The sequence below is a fragment of the Hemitrygon akajei genome, chromosome 4 (genome assembly GCF_048418815.1).
Source record: "Hemitrygon akajei chromosome 4, sHemAka1.3, whole genome shotgun sequence".
NCBI lineage: Eukaryota > Metazoa > Chordata > Chondrichthyes > Myliobatiformes > Dasyatidae > Hemitrygon > Hemitrygon akajei.
In genome coordinates this window covers 30,971,678-30,988,091 of record NC_133127.1, presented here as the reverse complement: position 1 = coordinate 30,988,091, position 16,414 = coordinate 30,971,678, and the positions used below count along the sequence as shown (strand labels likewise).

The following is a 16,414-nucleotide window of genomic DNA, read 5'->3' as shown; positions in this document are numbered from 1 at the left end:
GCACAATAAATAATAATAACCAAGTAAAACGGTGAGCTTATGATTAAATAAATCAGAAAACTGTAATCCTAAAACCTGTCATCAGAGATTTGGGACAAACTCCATTTGAATTCTGAATTTTGTACTGTAGCTGATACGTGGCATGATGAGAGAGACTGAAGTTCTTTCCAAAAGTTAGTAGAAAACAGTATTATGTTTGTAACTCTTGGGTTACAATGAAAGCAGCATTGCCTTGGATCTGAGTGCAAGTCCTTTCATGTTGCATTGGTCATCGGATGCTTGTGGTGTTGGGACACTAATGGTGGTGTTCAAAGAATTAAAGAAACAAATTACTTTTAAGTGGGTTGAGGGGTTGGTGATGAAATATCAACTGCTGCCTGAGAAGCAACTTGGATCCGCTCCAATTTGCCTACCAGCACAACAGGTTCACAGCAGATGGCATTTCATTGGCTCTTCGTGCAATGCTTGAACATCTGGATAGCCAAGATGCATACATCAAGATGCTCTTTGTCAACTGCAGCTCGGTGTTGTTGGATCTCTATTTTCTAATCCTTGTGATTCTTCTTGGAGTCAGAATTCCAAGATTTTTTGAGAGTACAAACAAATGTACAAATACTAAGCAAACTAAATAAAGAGCTGAGAAACTATGCTAAAAGTTGAATAGCTGTGAAGACAAAGGAATAAAGAAGAAGCCATAATGGCACTAATGAAAAATCTATCACTTTTATAATAAGTTAAGGAAAATTCCTTGGATAAGAATGAGTTAGTTAACAGGCTACATAATTAAAACAATTACATCACATGGTTAATGTGCTAATACTTGGACAGTGAGAAAGGTGTTAGTTTAGCTGTTATACGAGTGAGTGAAAAATACATGAGTTTGTTGAAAAGTACAAATCTTATAAAAAGTATTATTTTAAAAATGTGGTTTCCAACAATGTTCAATACTATCATCCCTTCAAAACTAATCAATAGGCTTAAAGACTTTGGCCTCAGTACATCCTTGTGCAATTGGATCCTCAGTTTCCTGACTTGCAGACCCCAGTCAGTTTGGATTGGCAGCATCTCCTCCACAATCTACATCAGAACAGGTGCACCACAAGAATGTGTGCTTAGCCCCCTGCTGTACTTGGTTTACACGTATGACTGTGTGGCTAAGCACAGCTCCAATGCCATATTTAAATTTGTTTATGACACTACTGTCATTGGCCAAATTGAAGATGCTGATGAATCAGAATATAGGAGGGAGATTGAAAATCTGGCTGAGTGGAGCCACAACAACAACTTTTTACTCTAATGTCAGAAAGGCCAGGAGCTGATTATTGATTTCAGGAGGAAACCAGAGGTCCACAAGCCAGTCTTCATTGGGGGATCAGAGGTGGAGAAGTCAGCAACTTTAAATTCCCCGGTATTATCATTTCAGAGAATCTGTCCTAAACCCAATATATAATTCCCTTTATAAAGAGAGCATGTTAGCACCACTATTTCCTGAGGAGTTTGTGAAGATTTGGCATGGCACCTAAAACTGACACAGTTCTATAGATGTGTGGTGAAAGTATATTGACTGGTTGCATCACAGCCTGGTATGGAAACACCAATGCCCTTGAACAGAAAATCTTATAAAAAGTAATGTATATTCCCCAGTCCAACACTGGTAAAGTCCTCCCACCATTTAGCAAGTCTCTGAGGAGTGTTGTTTCAGGAAAGCCACATCCATTATCAGGGATCCCCACCACCCAGGTCATGCGGTGTCCTTGCTGCTGCCATCAGGATGAAGGTACAGGAGCTTCAGGACTCACACCACCAGCTTCAGGAACAGTTGTTACCCCTCAGCTATCAGGCTCCGTGAAATAGAGGGGATACCTTCACTCGACTTCACTTGCCCAATCACTGAACTGTTCTCACAACTGACAGGTTCAATGTCAAGAACTCTTCAGCTCAAGTTCTCAATATTTATTGCTTATTTATTACTTTTATTGTTTCTTTTTATCTCATCTTAGTATTTACACATTTTGTTGTGATTTGCACACGGTTGTTTGCACTGTTGGTGTGGTCTTTCACTGATTCTGTTAATGGTTATTTGATTTATTGAGTATACCTGCAAAAAGAAGAGAATCTTAAGGTTGTATATGGTGACATACATATACTTTGATAATGACTTTACCTATGAACTTTGATTTGCAGATGAATGGATGTTGTAGTTGTTGTAGTGTGGCAGAGAGACCTCTACATTGTTGAGACAAGGTGGCAACTCTCAGACACCTCCTCTGACCTACCCCTTGAAGATGACCATACTCTGAACCATCAGAAAACTCTCCAACTCTATGACTGACCTTATCAGCTCTGGCGAACTCCCATCAACTGTAACTAAACTCATAGATCCCTTACCCCATATTGCTTGTTTCTACCTCTTACCCAAGATCCACAACCTGACTGTTCAGGTAAGCCCATTGTCTCTTTGTGCTCCTTCCACACTGACCTTGTGTCCTCATACCCTGACTCCATTCTATCCTATTTAGTTCAGTCTCTTCCCACTGACTCCTGACTGCCTCATTTTCACCATGGATATCCTGTCCCATACACTTCTATCCCCCATCTAGAAGACCTTAAATCTCTCCACTTCTTTCTCATTAAAAGAACCAACCAGTTCCCTTCCACCACCACTCTCATCCATCTGACAGACTGGTCAAAGCAAAGTCAAACTTAAATTAGAAAATTAAAGTAACACCAGGTCTGAAAGGCTGCTCCTGCCGTGCCGCTTGGCCTCATGGGTCCTCGTGCTCAATAATTTTTCCTTTGGCTCCTCCCACTTTCTCCAGAATCGAGAGGGTTAGCCATGGGCACCTGCTAAGCCTGCCTTTTTGTTGGCTGTTTAGAACAGTCCATGTTCCATGCCTTCCTTGGTTATGTTCACCAATTCTTCTTCTGCTACATTGACTACTGCGTTGGTGTTACTTCATGCACCCATGCTGAGCTCATCAGTTTCACCAATTTTGTGTCCTAACTTCCTCCATGCCTTCGAATTTACTTTGTCCATTTCTGACACCTGTCTCCCCTTTCTTGATCCCTTTGTTTCCACCTCTGGGACAACCTGTTGACTGGCATCTTTTATAGCCCTACCGTTTTCCATGACTATCTTGACTGTACCTCTTCCCACCTTGTTTCTTGTAAAAATGCTATTCTCTTTTCTCAGTTCCTTTGTCTTTGCTGCCTCTGTTCCCAGGATGAGGCTTTTCTTTCCAAGATATCAGAGATGTCCTTCTTCAAAGACAAGGTGCCCCTTCCTCCACAATTGACGCTGTCTTAATGGTGATAATTCCTTTTATTCTTACCACCTCGTGAGCCTCCGCATTCAACACATCATTCTCCACAACTTCTACCATTTCCAAAGGGATCCTACTACCAAGTATATCTTTACCTCCCCCCAGCTTTGTGCTGGGATCACTCACTCAGTGATTCCCCTTGTCCATTCGTCCCTTCCCACTATTCACCCTCCCAGTACTTGCCCTGCAAGTGACCAAAGGCTACACCTGCCCATTCACCTTCTCCCTGAACTCCCTTCAGGGCCCCAAACAGTCCCTCCAGGTAAGGCAATACTTTACCTGTGAATTTGCTAGGGTCGTCTATAGTATCTGGTGTTCCCAATCCAGTGACCTCGATATTGGTGAGACCTGCCGTAATTTGCGGGACTGCTTCGTTGAGCAGCTCTGCTCCAACCAATGAAAAGTGGAACTTCCCAGTGGCCAAACATTTTAATTCCAATTCCTGTTCTGACATGTTGGTTCGTGGCCATCTTTTGTTTCAAGATGAGGCCACACTCGGTGAAGGAGCAAAACTTTGCATTCCATCTGGGCAGTCTGCGTGAATATTGATTTCTCCTTCTGGTTTTAAAAAATGTTTTCCCTCTTCCTCTCTTCCTCTTCTATTCCCCACTCTTGCATCTTAACCTCTTCTCACTTGCCTATCAGCTCCCTCTGGGTTCCCTCCTCCTTCCCTTTCACCTCCCCTATCAAATTTCTTCTCCAGCCCTTTACCTTTCCTACCCACCTGGCTTCATCTATTACATAGTTATCCTCCTTCCCCTGCCCCCACCATTTTATTCAGGCACCTTCCCTCTTCCTTTCTAGTCCTGAAGAAGGGTATTGGCCTGAAACCTCAAATGTTTAAACATTTCCATGGATACTGCTTGGTCTACTGAGTTCCTCTAGAATTTGGTGTGTTGCTTTAGATTTCCAGTGACTGCAGAATTTCTCATGTGGATGAATAAATGTGTTTCATGAACAGAAACAGACTAACGGAAAACATAATTTATCCTTTCGTGAGTGCTTTCTTAGTGTGTGTATGTGACTCTAAATATGATAATTGCTGGAAATACTCAGCAGGTCAGATAGCTTCAATGAAGAATCGCAGCTTTGGGTTGATATCATTCTCCTTTTGCATTTCAAGAATATCACATCATTTGTGCAAATCAAGTTAGCACACCTTTTTAAACTTGTAATGAGTCAGCTAATCTCAATTTCCAGACATGGGGAAAAAGCCAAATTAAATGTTGAGCAAGGATTGGCCTAAAGGGATTCAAACCCCAAAATGTCACATAAGCAAATGTTTTTGAGTGAGATACCAGTATAAATTAATCAGATCAGAGAAGAAACAAGAGGAGGAAGATGGCCCACAGTGAAAAAGACCTGGTAGATAAGTAAGAATCATTGAAGTTTTAGATAAAGTATACTGTCTCACTGTGAAAAAGAGAGAGCATATAACATACTGTAAGAGCAGAGGAAGAATTAAAGGATGTTTGAAAATGACTAAATAGCAAATTCCAGATTTAATATTTCAAACTATTAAAAAGGAAGATTTTTGGAGACTTGACAATTTCTAATTCCCCTCTAACTATGGGAGTGATGCCAGAGGACTGCTAACATTGTGTCTTTGTTTACAAATGGAGGAAGGACAAAGCAAATAATTACATGCTAACTGGTTTAAATTCTCTGGGGCACAGATTATTCCAGTTAATGCTGAGGAACAATATAAACCTGCATTTGGAAAGGCACAGATTAGTCAAAGGCAATCAGCATGAATTGGTTCAGGAAAGGTCATCACTATTATAACTGAAGTTTTTAAGGAGGGTTACAGCTATGCATTTGATATAGGCTACTTGGACTTGAGGCCTTTGACAGCATTCTGCATGACATTTATCAAAAGAATAACAACTTGCGTTAAGATGATGAACAGGATCCAAAATTGGCATGAAGCAAGGCAGAACAATCAATAAGTAAGATGGTTGAAGAGGCAATTGGGGCGCTTTGTTAGTTATGACAAAGTAGAAGAGCAAAAGCTTAAACTGGAAATGTGTACAGAACTAGTTGGACCATGGCTTGTGTATTGGGTACAATTCTGATGACATTATGGGAAACATGATTCCATTGCGATGCATACAGGTATAGAAAGATGTTACCAAAATTTAGAAATGTTAACAATGTGAAAAGATTAGAAATGGTGATCTTACTTCCTTTGGAGTGGAGGAGGCGAACAGGGAGCTCTGTGTGTAAATGTATGAATGACCAAGATTGAGTCCATAGGAAGGATCTGTTTCCTTAAGCAGAGGATGAATGTGGTAATTAAATTGTATCCTAATATATGTGTTGTCAGAAGTACTTTGAGTGCTGCACAACCTCTTCAGGTCACCAATTAATTTACTTGGAGAAAGATGTTAACAAAAATTATATCATTAAATTTGAATAGATTTTGGCCAACACTAATTGAAATATTGGTGGGTGACATGATGGCACCACAGTTAACCATATAACCATTACAGCACGGAAACAGGCCACCTCGGCCCTTCTAGTCCGTACCGAACACTTACTCTCACCTAGTCCCACTGACTGCACTCAGACCATAACCCTCCATTCCTTTCATACCCATATACCTATCCAATTTTTTTAAAATGACAATATCGAACCTGCCTCTACCACTTCTACTGGAAGCTCGTTCCACACAGCTACCACTCTCTGAGTAAACAAATTCCCCCTTGTGTTGCCCTGAAACTTTTGCCCCCTAACTCTCAACTCATGTCCTCTTGTTTGAATCTCCCCTACTCTCAATGGAAAAAGCCTATCCATGTCAGGTCTATCTATTCCCCCTCATAATTTTAAATACCCCTCAACCTTCTACGCTCCAAAGAATAAAGACCTAACTTGTTCAATCTTTCCCTGTAACTTAGGTGCTGAAACCCAGGTAACATTCTAGTAAATCTTCTCTGTACTCTCTCTATTTTGTTGACATCTTTCCTATAATTCGCTGACCAGAACTGTACACAATACTTCAAATTAGGCCTTACCAATGCCTTGTACAATTTTAACATTACATTCAGAAGTTTTCTGATGACTCAGCCATAGTTGGATGCATCAGCAAGGGAGATGAGGCTGAGTACAGGGCTACGGTGGGAAACTTTGTCACATGGTGCGAGCAGAATCATCTGCAGCTTAATGTGAAAAAGACTAAGGAGCTGCTGGTGGACCTGAGGAGGGCTAAGGCACCGGTGACCGCTGTTTCCATCCAAGGGGTCAGTGTGGATATGGTAGAGGATTACAAATACCTGGGGATACGAATTGACAATAAACTGGACTGGTCAAAGAACACTGAGGCTGTCTACAAGAAGGGTTAGAGCCATCTCTATTTCCTGAGGAGACTGAGGTCCTTTAACATCTGCTGGAAGATGCTGAGGATGTTCTACGAAGCTGTGATGGCCAGTGCTATCATGTTTGCTGTTGTGTGCTGGGGCAGCAGGATGAAGGTAGCTTACACGAACAGAATCAACAAACTCATTCGTAAGGCCAGTGATGTTGTGGGGGTGGAACTGGACTCTCTGACGGTGGTGTCTGAAAAGAGGATGCTGTCCAAGTTGCATGCCATCTTGGACAATGACTCAGATCCACTCCATAATTTACTGGTTAGGCACAGGAGTACGTTCAGCCAGAGACTCATTCCACCGAGATGTAACACTGAGCGTCATAGGAAGTCATTTCTACCTGTGGCCATCAAACTTTACAACTCGTCCTTCGGAGTGTCAGACACCCTGAGCCAATAGGCTGGTCCTGGACTTATTTCCACTTGGCATGATTAACATTATTATTTAATTATTTATGGTTTTATATTGCTATATTTCTTCACTATTCTTAGTTGGTGCGGCTGTTACGAAACCCAATTTCCCCTCGGGATCAGTAAAGTATGTCTGTCTGTCCTATATTCAGTGCTCTGATTTATAAAGGCCAACATACCAAAAGCTTTCTTCACCACCCTATCCACATGAGATTCCACCTTCAGGGAACTATGCACCATTATTCCCAGATCACTCTGTTCTACTGCATTCTTCAATGCCCTACCATTTACCATGTATGTCCTATTTGGATTATTCCTACCAAAATGTAGCACGTCACACTGATCAGCATTAAACTTCATCTGCCATCGTTCTGCCCACTCTTCTAACTGGCCTAAATCTCAATGCAAACTTTGAAAACCTGCTTCATTATCCACAACGCCACCTACCTTAGTATCATCTACATACTTACTAATCCAATTTACCACCCCATCATCCAGATCATTAATGTATATGACAAACAACATTGGACCCAGTACAGATCCCTGAGGCACACCACTAGTCACCAGCCTGCAACCTGACAAATAGTTATCCACCACTACTCTCTAGCATCTCCCATCCAGCCACTGTTGAATCCATTTTACTACTTCAATATTAATACCTAATGATTGAACCTTCCTAATGAACCTTCTGTGCGGAACCTTGTCAAAGGCCTTACTGAAGTCCATATAGACAACATCCACTGCTTTACCCTCATCAACTTTCTTCTTAACCTCTTCAAAAAAATTCAATAACATTTGTCAAACATGACCTTCCACGCACAAATCCATGTTGACTGTTCCTAATCAGACCCTGTCTATCCAGATAATTATATATACCATTCTCTAAGAATACTTTCCATTAATTTACCCACCACTGATATCAAACTGACAGGCCTATCATTGCTAGGTTTACTCTTAGAACCCTTTTTAAACAATGGAACCACATGAGCAATACGCCAATCCTCCGGCACCATCCCCGTTTCTAATGACATTTGAAATATTTCTGTCAGAGCCCCTGCTGTTTCTATCTCCCTCAAGGTCCTAGGGAATATCCTGCCAGGATCCAGAGATTTATCCACTTTTATATTCCTTAAAGGCGCCAGTACTTCCTCTTTAATCATCATAGATTCCATAACTTCCCTACTTGTTTACCTTACCTTACACAATTCAATATCCTTCTCCTTAGAGAATACCAAAGAAAAGAAATTGTTCATAATCTCCTCCAACTCTTTCGGTTCCACACGTAGCTGTCCACTCTGATTCTCTAAGGGACCAATTTTATCCCTCACTATCCTTTTGCTATTAATATAACTGTAGAAACCCTTCGGATTTATTTTCACCTTACTTGCCAAAGCAAGCTCGTATCTTAGCTTTTCTAATGTCTTTCTTGAGATTCTTCTTACATTCTTTATATTCCTCGAGCACCTCATTTACTCCATGCTGCCTATATTTATTGTAGATATCTCTCTTTTTCCTAACCAAGTTTCCTATATTCCTTGAAAACCATGGCTCTCTCAAACTTTTAACCTTTTCTTTCAACCTAACAGGAACATAAAGATTCTGTACCCTCAAAATTTCACTTTTAAGTGACCGCCATTTCTCTATTACATCCTTCCCATAAAACAGATTATCCCAATCCATTCCTTCTAAATCCTTTTGCATCTCCTCAAAGTTAGCCTTTCTCCAATCAAAAATCTCAACCCTAGGTCCAGTCCTATCCTGCTCCACAATTATATTGAAACTAATGGCATTGTGATCACTGGACCCAAAGTGCTCCCCAACACATACCTCCGTCACCTGACCTATTTCATTCCCTAACAGAAGATCCAACGCTGCCCCTTCTCTAGTTGGTACCTCTGTGTATTGTTGCAAAATACTACCCTGCAACACATTTTACAAACTCCAAACCATCCAGCCCTTTTACAGTATGGGCTTCCCAGTCTATGTGTGGAAAATTAAAATACCCCACAATCACAACCCTGTGCTTACTACAAATATCTGCTATCTCCTTGCAAATTTGCTCCTCCAATTCTCGCTCCCCATTAGGTGGTCTATAATACACTCCTATAAGTGTTACTACACCTTTCCCATTCCTCAATTCCATCCAAATAGCCTCCCTAGACGAGCCCTCTAATCTATCCTGCCAGAGCACCACTGTAATATTTTCTCTGACGAGCAACGCAACACCTCTCCCTCTTGTCCCTTCGATTCTATCACACCTGAAGCAAAGAAATCCAGGAATATAGTTGCCAATCACACCCCTCTTGCAACCATGTTTCACTAATAGCTACATCATATTTCCATGTATCAATCCATGCTCTAAACTCATCTACCTTTCTTACATTGCTCCTAGCATTAAAATAAATGCTTTTAAGAAATTCTCCACCTCTTCCTCTGTGTTTATCTCTAACAGTACAAAGAACTTTACTGTCTTTTTCTTCCTTCTCCCGTACATCTGTTCCTACACTCTGGTTCTCCTCCCCCCTCATATCTAGTTTAAATCCTCTGGAGGTTCTCTGGCAAACCTACCTGCAAGAATATTTGTCCCCCTCCAGTTCAGATGTAAACAGGTCCCACCTTCCCTGGAAAACTGCCCAATTATCTATAAATCTGAAGCCCTCTCTCCTGCACCATGTCTTCAGCCACGTGTTGATCTGCACTATCTTACTATTTCTAAACCCACCTGCACGTGGCACTGGTAGCAATCCTGAGATTGCTATCCTGGAGGTCCTGTCCTTTAACTTGGCACCTAGCTCCCTAAACTCACCATTCAGGACATCCTCACTCTTCCTACCCACGTCATTAGTCCCTACATGGACCACGACATCCGGCTGCTCACCCTCCCTCTTTGAGAATACTGAGAACCGATCCGAGATATCGCGGACCCTGGCACCAGGGAGGCAACAGACCATCCGGGATTCTCGATCTCTTCCACAGAACCTCCTATCAGTCCCCCTAACTATCGAATCCCCTATCACTACTGCTCTCCTCTTTTCCCTCCTTCCCTTCTGAGCTGAGGGTCCAGTCATGGTGCCAGAGACGCAACCACTGCAACTTGTCCCTGGTAGGTCATCCCCACCAACAATATCCAAAACGGTATACTTATTGTTGATGGGAACAGCCATGGGGGTGCTCTGCTCTTCCTGTCTATTCCCCTTCCCTCTCCTGACAGTCACTGAACTACCTGTCTCCTGACTCCTAGGGGTGATTATCTCTCTGAAACTCCTGTCTATTTCTGCCTCTGCCTCCTGTATGATCTGAAGTTCATCCAGCTCCAGTTCCCTAATATGGTTTGTTAAGAGCTGCAGCTGGATGCACCTTTTGCAGGTGTAGTCATCAGACAGACAGACATACTTTATTGATCCCGAGGGAAATTGGGTTTTGTTACAGCCGCACCAACCAAGAATAGTGAAGAAATACAGCAATCTAAAACCATAAATAATTAAATAATAAGTTAATCATGCCAAGTGGAAATAAGTCCAGGACCAGCCTATTGGCACAGGGTGTCTGACATTCCGAGGGAGGAGTTGTAAAGTTTGATGGCCACAGGCAGGAATGACTTCCTATGCCACTCAGTGTTACATCTCCGTGGAATGAATCTCTGGCTGAATGTACTCCTGTGCTCGCCCTGACTTCCCAGATACTGCAAACGGAGCACTCAACTGCCCTAACTGCTGCCTCCATTACCTACTCCTAATTATCCTAATTAATCCTAGTTATCGGTCTGGATTCAATCCTGACCATTAGGGCTACATATATACATTTTACATGTTCTCCCACTGATCATGTGAACTTCCACATGGGTGCTGCAGGTTTATTGTTTATTTACTTAGCGATGCAGCACAGAGTGGGTCTGACCGACCCTTCAAGCCACACTGCCCCAGCAACCGCCGACAAACCCAATTCATCCAAGCCTATTCACAGGACAATTTACAACCTACCCAGTATGTGCTGAGCTGTAATAACCTCATGAAATTTGCTGTTTTTGTGGAAGCAGTACAATCCAAGACATAAATTACAATAGGTCACAAAAATAGTGTAAATAATATTTGATCTTATCAGTGTTTTGATATGTTAATTGGCTTACAACAGTTAAGTAGCAAAAAGAATTGAGGTGGAATTGAAGGACACAATGAGTAAATGAGTTGCAGGGAAGTAAGGAGAAGGGGAAAGGAGATAATGCGATTGATCTGATGGGAGCTGGTATGGACTGAATTGCTTTCTTCTGTGCCATACAAAGTAAATAACTTGCATTAATCAATCATTGCATCCAGTCCAATTGCCTTTGGTTATTTTTTACTTTTTGTTTAAAAACCATAATTAATCTATGAAAAATTAATTTCAGATTAGAATATTTAATCATTTTATAAAGCAATCATATTTTTAATTTAATTTACATTTTTCCAATGGAAGTCTTATCTTTACTTTGTAAACATCTGATGGTTATTTTCCTTTTATTTGCAGTGTTTTCCTTGCAAAGAATAAAATGATATCCCAGTAGTATTACAAGCTTACTGAATGTTTGCGCTTGTATGTTAAAAGAACTGACTTTTACCGTCTGTACCAATCTCTGTAAATATTACAGCAAGGTTTTTCCAGGTTCACAAAGCTTACTAGCTGGATTAACTTTCCTTTTGAAATGTTGATCCCAGTCCAAACTGTCAAATAAACAACTTTTGTGTGAACCTTTTCAACCAATAAAACAACATTTACAGATAAAAGCAAAAGTGAAATGAAATTAATAAAAGGAGTTCAATTCTTAGTGTAGGGATAGATATTAAGGTCCATCAGACTAACAAAGTATAATGTAACTAAACATGACTTTATCAGGAAAAAATGTGTACTTAAAATTGTGTGCACCTTTACTTGTTTTGTCCTTTACCTTTTAAGACCGTTAGACAATAGGAGCGGAATTGGCCATTCTAAAATGGCTATTTTATTATCCCTTTCAACTGCTTTCTCCGGCCTTTTCTTCTCTTTACAGTTTCTGTTTCTCTACCAATTTTGTGATTTTTTAATTACAATTTTAATTTCCGTTAATGTATAATACTTGAATCGGGGCATGCCTCTCTATCTGGAGCCAGGAACCATCCTTCATCAAAGTATTTAAAAACTGGCTTCAGAGATCACGTTGTTTAAACCAAGTGATGTTAAACATTTTGAAGGCGTATGTAAATTTTGAATTATTTAGAAGCATGTTAGGTGGGTGTGCCTTTCTAGCATGCCAATTGTCTAAGTGTACATAGATAAGATTAAACAGCTTTGAGCTGTTGGTTTTAAGACGTTTGCATTGCAAAATAAGCATGTAGACTTTTAAGAGTAGAATTTTTAGTTTCAAGTCTGAATGTTAAGACATTGTCTTCAATAAGAAATTTCATGTGTTTCACTGAAAGATCTTATTTAGATCTGAACAGTGGCAAGATCATTGCATGCGATGAAAGTCTATTTACAGTAATTTCTTCTGTTGCCTAGGAGAACTTTATAGATGTGAGCCTTGACTTATAACAGCAGCAAATAATTTCATTAATTTGAGTTTGCAGATTAATTCTGTAGTAACAGTGTAGAGCTTTGTTGACCTGAAACTGCAGGCCATCTGCCAGTTGCTTGTTTCAGCATGGCCCCAGGCGTGGTTTTCTCTCCCAACACTTCAACGTGGCTGAGAGCAGCATTGGGACTGTCCCTGCACAGACAGACTGCTGTATTCGGTGAATGGTTTTGATAGTAGGTGTGGCTTCATTACTTAGAAAGTGTTTGATATTCAGAAATGTCAACCAATATTTGGGACCTATCAAAAAAGTGTTTAAAAACTTTAAAACACATGCATACAAACAACTAAAAACACTGAACCAAACTGTTAAATAAGTTCTATTGATTTTTTTTCTCCTGGCAACCAGTGGTTCCTATTCTTTTGCTGGAACTCCTGTGCTTATGCCAGATTTAATTGGTCACAAGCTCTGTGGCTAGATTCCCAGCCTAAGAGCTGGGAAGTATTTGAAATTTGCATCAATCTGTGGAACTTTTGGATTTACTTGTGCAGTCCACAGTCAGCAGAGGACAGAACTGAAAGTGTTATCCCTAGCTTGGGCCTGTGCCAGTGATGTTAACTGGGATTTGTGTGTGGAATCAAGGATAAATAGGGTAGATGCTTCCATTTAACATGAGAACATCAGCAATAAATAGTCCATCTGGCCCATCAAGCCTGCTCCGCCATTCAATAAGATCATGACTGATCTGGCCATGGCCTCATCTCCACCTACCTGACTTTTCCCCATAACACTTAATTTCCCTATTATGCAAAAATCCATCCAACCTTGTCTTAAATACATTTACTGAGGTAGCCTCCACTGCTTCATTGGACAGAGAATTCCACAGATTCACCACCCTCTGGGAAAAGCAGTTCTTTCTCATCTCCATCTTAAATCTACTGCCCTGAATCTTGAGGCTTTATCCCCTAGTTCCAGTCTCACCTACCAGTAGAAACAACTTTCCTGTCTCTATCTTATCTATCGCTTTCATAATTTTATATGTTTCTATGAGATCTCCTCTCATTCTTCTGAATTCCAGCGAGTACAGACCCAGGCGACTCAATCTCTCCTTGTAGTCTAACCCCCTTCATCTCTGGAATCAACCTGGTGAACTTTCTCTGTACTGCCTCCAAAGCCAGTATATCCTTCCTCAAATAAGGTGACCAGAACTGCACACAGTACTCCAGATGTGGCTTCACCAGTACCCTGTACAGGTGCAGCATAACCTCCCTGCTCTTAAATTCCATCCCTTTAGACTTGTGATTTCTGTCATTGATTTAAAATTAGGCCCTTTCAAACATGTCTCAGAGCCTCGGGATTAACGCCACCAGGAACAGTTATTATCCCCCAACCATCGGGCTGTTGAACCAGAGTGGATAACCTCACTTAACTTAATTAGTTCCATCACTGAACTGTTCCCACAACCTATGAACTCACTTTCAAGGACTCCTGTTCTTGATATTTATTTAGATATTATTTCTTTTTTTTTCATTTAGTTTTGTATTTGCACAATTTGCTTGCACATTAGTTGTTTGTCCATCCTGTTGGGTACAGTTTTTTATTGATTCTGTTGTGTTTCTTTTATTTATTGTGGTTGCCTGCAAGAAAATGAATCTCGGGGTTGTTTATGGTAATATATACAGTACAGTGCAAAAGTACTGTATAGATATAAATATTTATATTTGGATATAATACTTATTTGTATAAGTACCAAATATAAATAGGGTGCCTAAGACTTTTGTGCAGTACTGTAGTAATTTTATGTATTGCACTGTACTACTGCTGTAAAAATGTAAATGTCATGGTGTATGTGAGTGATGATAAACCTGATTCTGATATGCATCTATTATGGATTGAGAGTGGGAATCATGGTTGGGAAAAGGAGGAGGGAGGGAATGGGAAGCACCGGATACGCATTCTGTATTCAGTAAATCAGTTGTTAGGAATGAAATGACCTTGCCTGATGTCTCAGGGTTGGTTGTGTTTACACCACGTCAACACCCATCCCTGGCATTCTTTCTCTGCCACTTGTCCCACACACTTCCCTTGCTATTCCCAACTTCCTGCCAGGTTTACAGAATCGCTCTCCACTCCATGCTGACAAGTACAGTAACGTGCAAAAGTCTTAGGCTTTTGCTATATATATGTGCCTGAGACCTTTACACGTTACTATATATACTTAGATAATAAATTTACTTCGATCTATTTAAGATATGCACTTCATTATTTTTTTTCTCATATCCAACCTCATTGCCAATCTCATGTCTTAATATTGCCAACATGTTCTCTCCATCGTCAGTCACAAGTTGAATGCTAATTATTTGGAGTTTTCAGATTTAACTTTTGAGTGGACCGGATATTCAATATTAATTTTTCTTTTATTGAGTATGATTAGTTAAGTGTCAAAATTAGTATGCATCAACTATCTTTAAAGAGTTTCAAAACTGACAATTTAACTTCTTTTCCATGTCCAAGACCTGATGAGCATGAAATGCCTCTGAAAGAATATTGGGTAAAATACCATTATTATTTGTTCCTACCACAATCTCCATTCCCTACTCCTGAACCATCTTTTCTGAAGCGCAACTAGATTACTTTGTAGCTTCCAACTTTTATTTGAACCCAGGATGAGCTTTTGTATTTTCCTGTAAGCAGTCCATTTCCAACTTGTGTAAAGCATCCAGACTGTCCCTTGAAATCTGGCTAAGCTCATCTACTTTCTCATTCATACTTTTCCTCTTTTCATTTCTAATTCCTTTGTGTTCCACATATTAGCTCCTTTAAAACTTGGTTATGTAACATTCACATCACTGTCCTCCTGTTATCTTCAATTTTTGAAGGGTCATATCCCTTCCTCAATACAACACCCCTGTAGCCAATTATTGCTCAAGCAATCAACACTTTGCCAACTTTGGCATTTTGCACATCTATTGCTCCATTATATCATTCCCCACTAGGGCCAAAAGATGTGAAATTCCTACTGTAAATTTCTGTCCTAACAGACACTTCTTGAAACCCCCTTCTTGTGTTATTTGCCCTAACATTTTCAGTCAGTTTTGACTGGTAATTTGCCTGTGAAGTATCATGAGTTTTTAATTGTGTAACTGAGCTATGTGGAGGGAACAGATTTTTTAGACTAAAAAAAAAACCAGGTGTTCTGATGTGCTACTTTTCCTCTGGATTCCAAATTTGTATAGTGCACATGCCAAGTCTCAGCTACTAATTAACACAGCAACCAGATCTGGGGCATACATGGTAAGAGTCTGTGAGAAGGCCATTGGTGTCCTGAGGAGCTGTAGCTTCAATGCTGAGCAGTTATAAGGAGGAGATAATAGATTTCTGATACTTAAGAAAAAATGCCCATCATTTTGCCCTTAAGTACTTAGGAAATTAGCAGCTTTTATGTAATGTGCTGTTAATTTAAAAACTTTGAGAGAGAAGACTCGTTTTTAAGGTTGTCCTTGCAAGTGAAAGCAGATTGACCTTTCATAGTTACAAATGTATTGACTGTTTTCAGATGCTGGTAGTAGAATGAGAATTTCATGATTAAAGTTTGCACTGATTACCAAATCAGCAATGGTTCTGATGCTAACAGTTTTAAATGTATCATTTCATAAGCTTTACTCACTTAACAAGTGTGCTACAGTTTGCAATTTCAGACATGTTTATGCTGTTATTCTCCATTGCCTTTTCCCTGATAATTTCACCTCCTTTCCATGGCAGATGTATTTGGCTGCAGTTCTCTGAAATTC

The 16,414-nt window shown here is 40.3% G+C and overlaps 1 protein-coding gene across 8 annotated transcripts in view; it reads left to right on the top strand.

The window, feature by feature from the left end:
* The window catches only part of ctbp1 (C-terminal binding protein 1), a 212,409-nt gene that overhangs the window by 158,589 nt on the left and 37,406 nt on the right, over window positions 1-16,414 (top strand). The window lies entirely within an intron of this gene.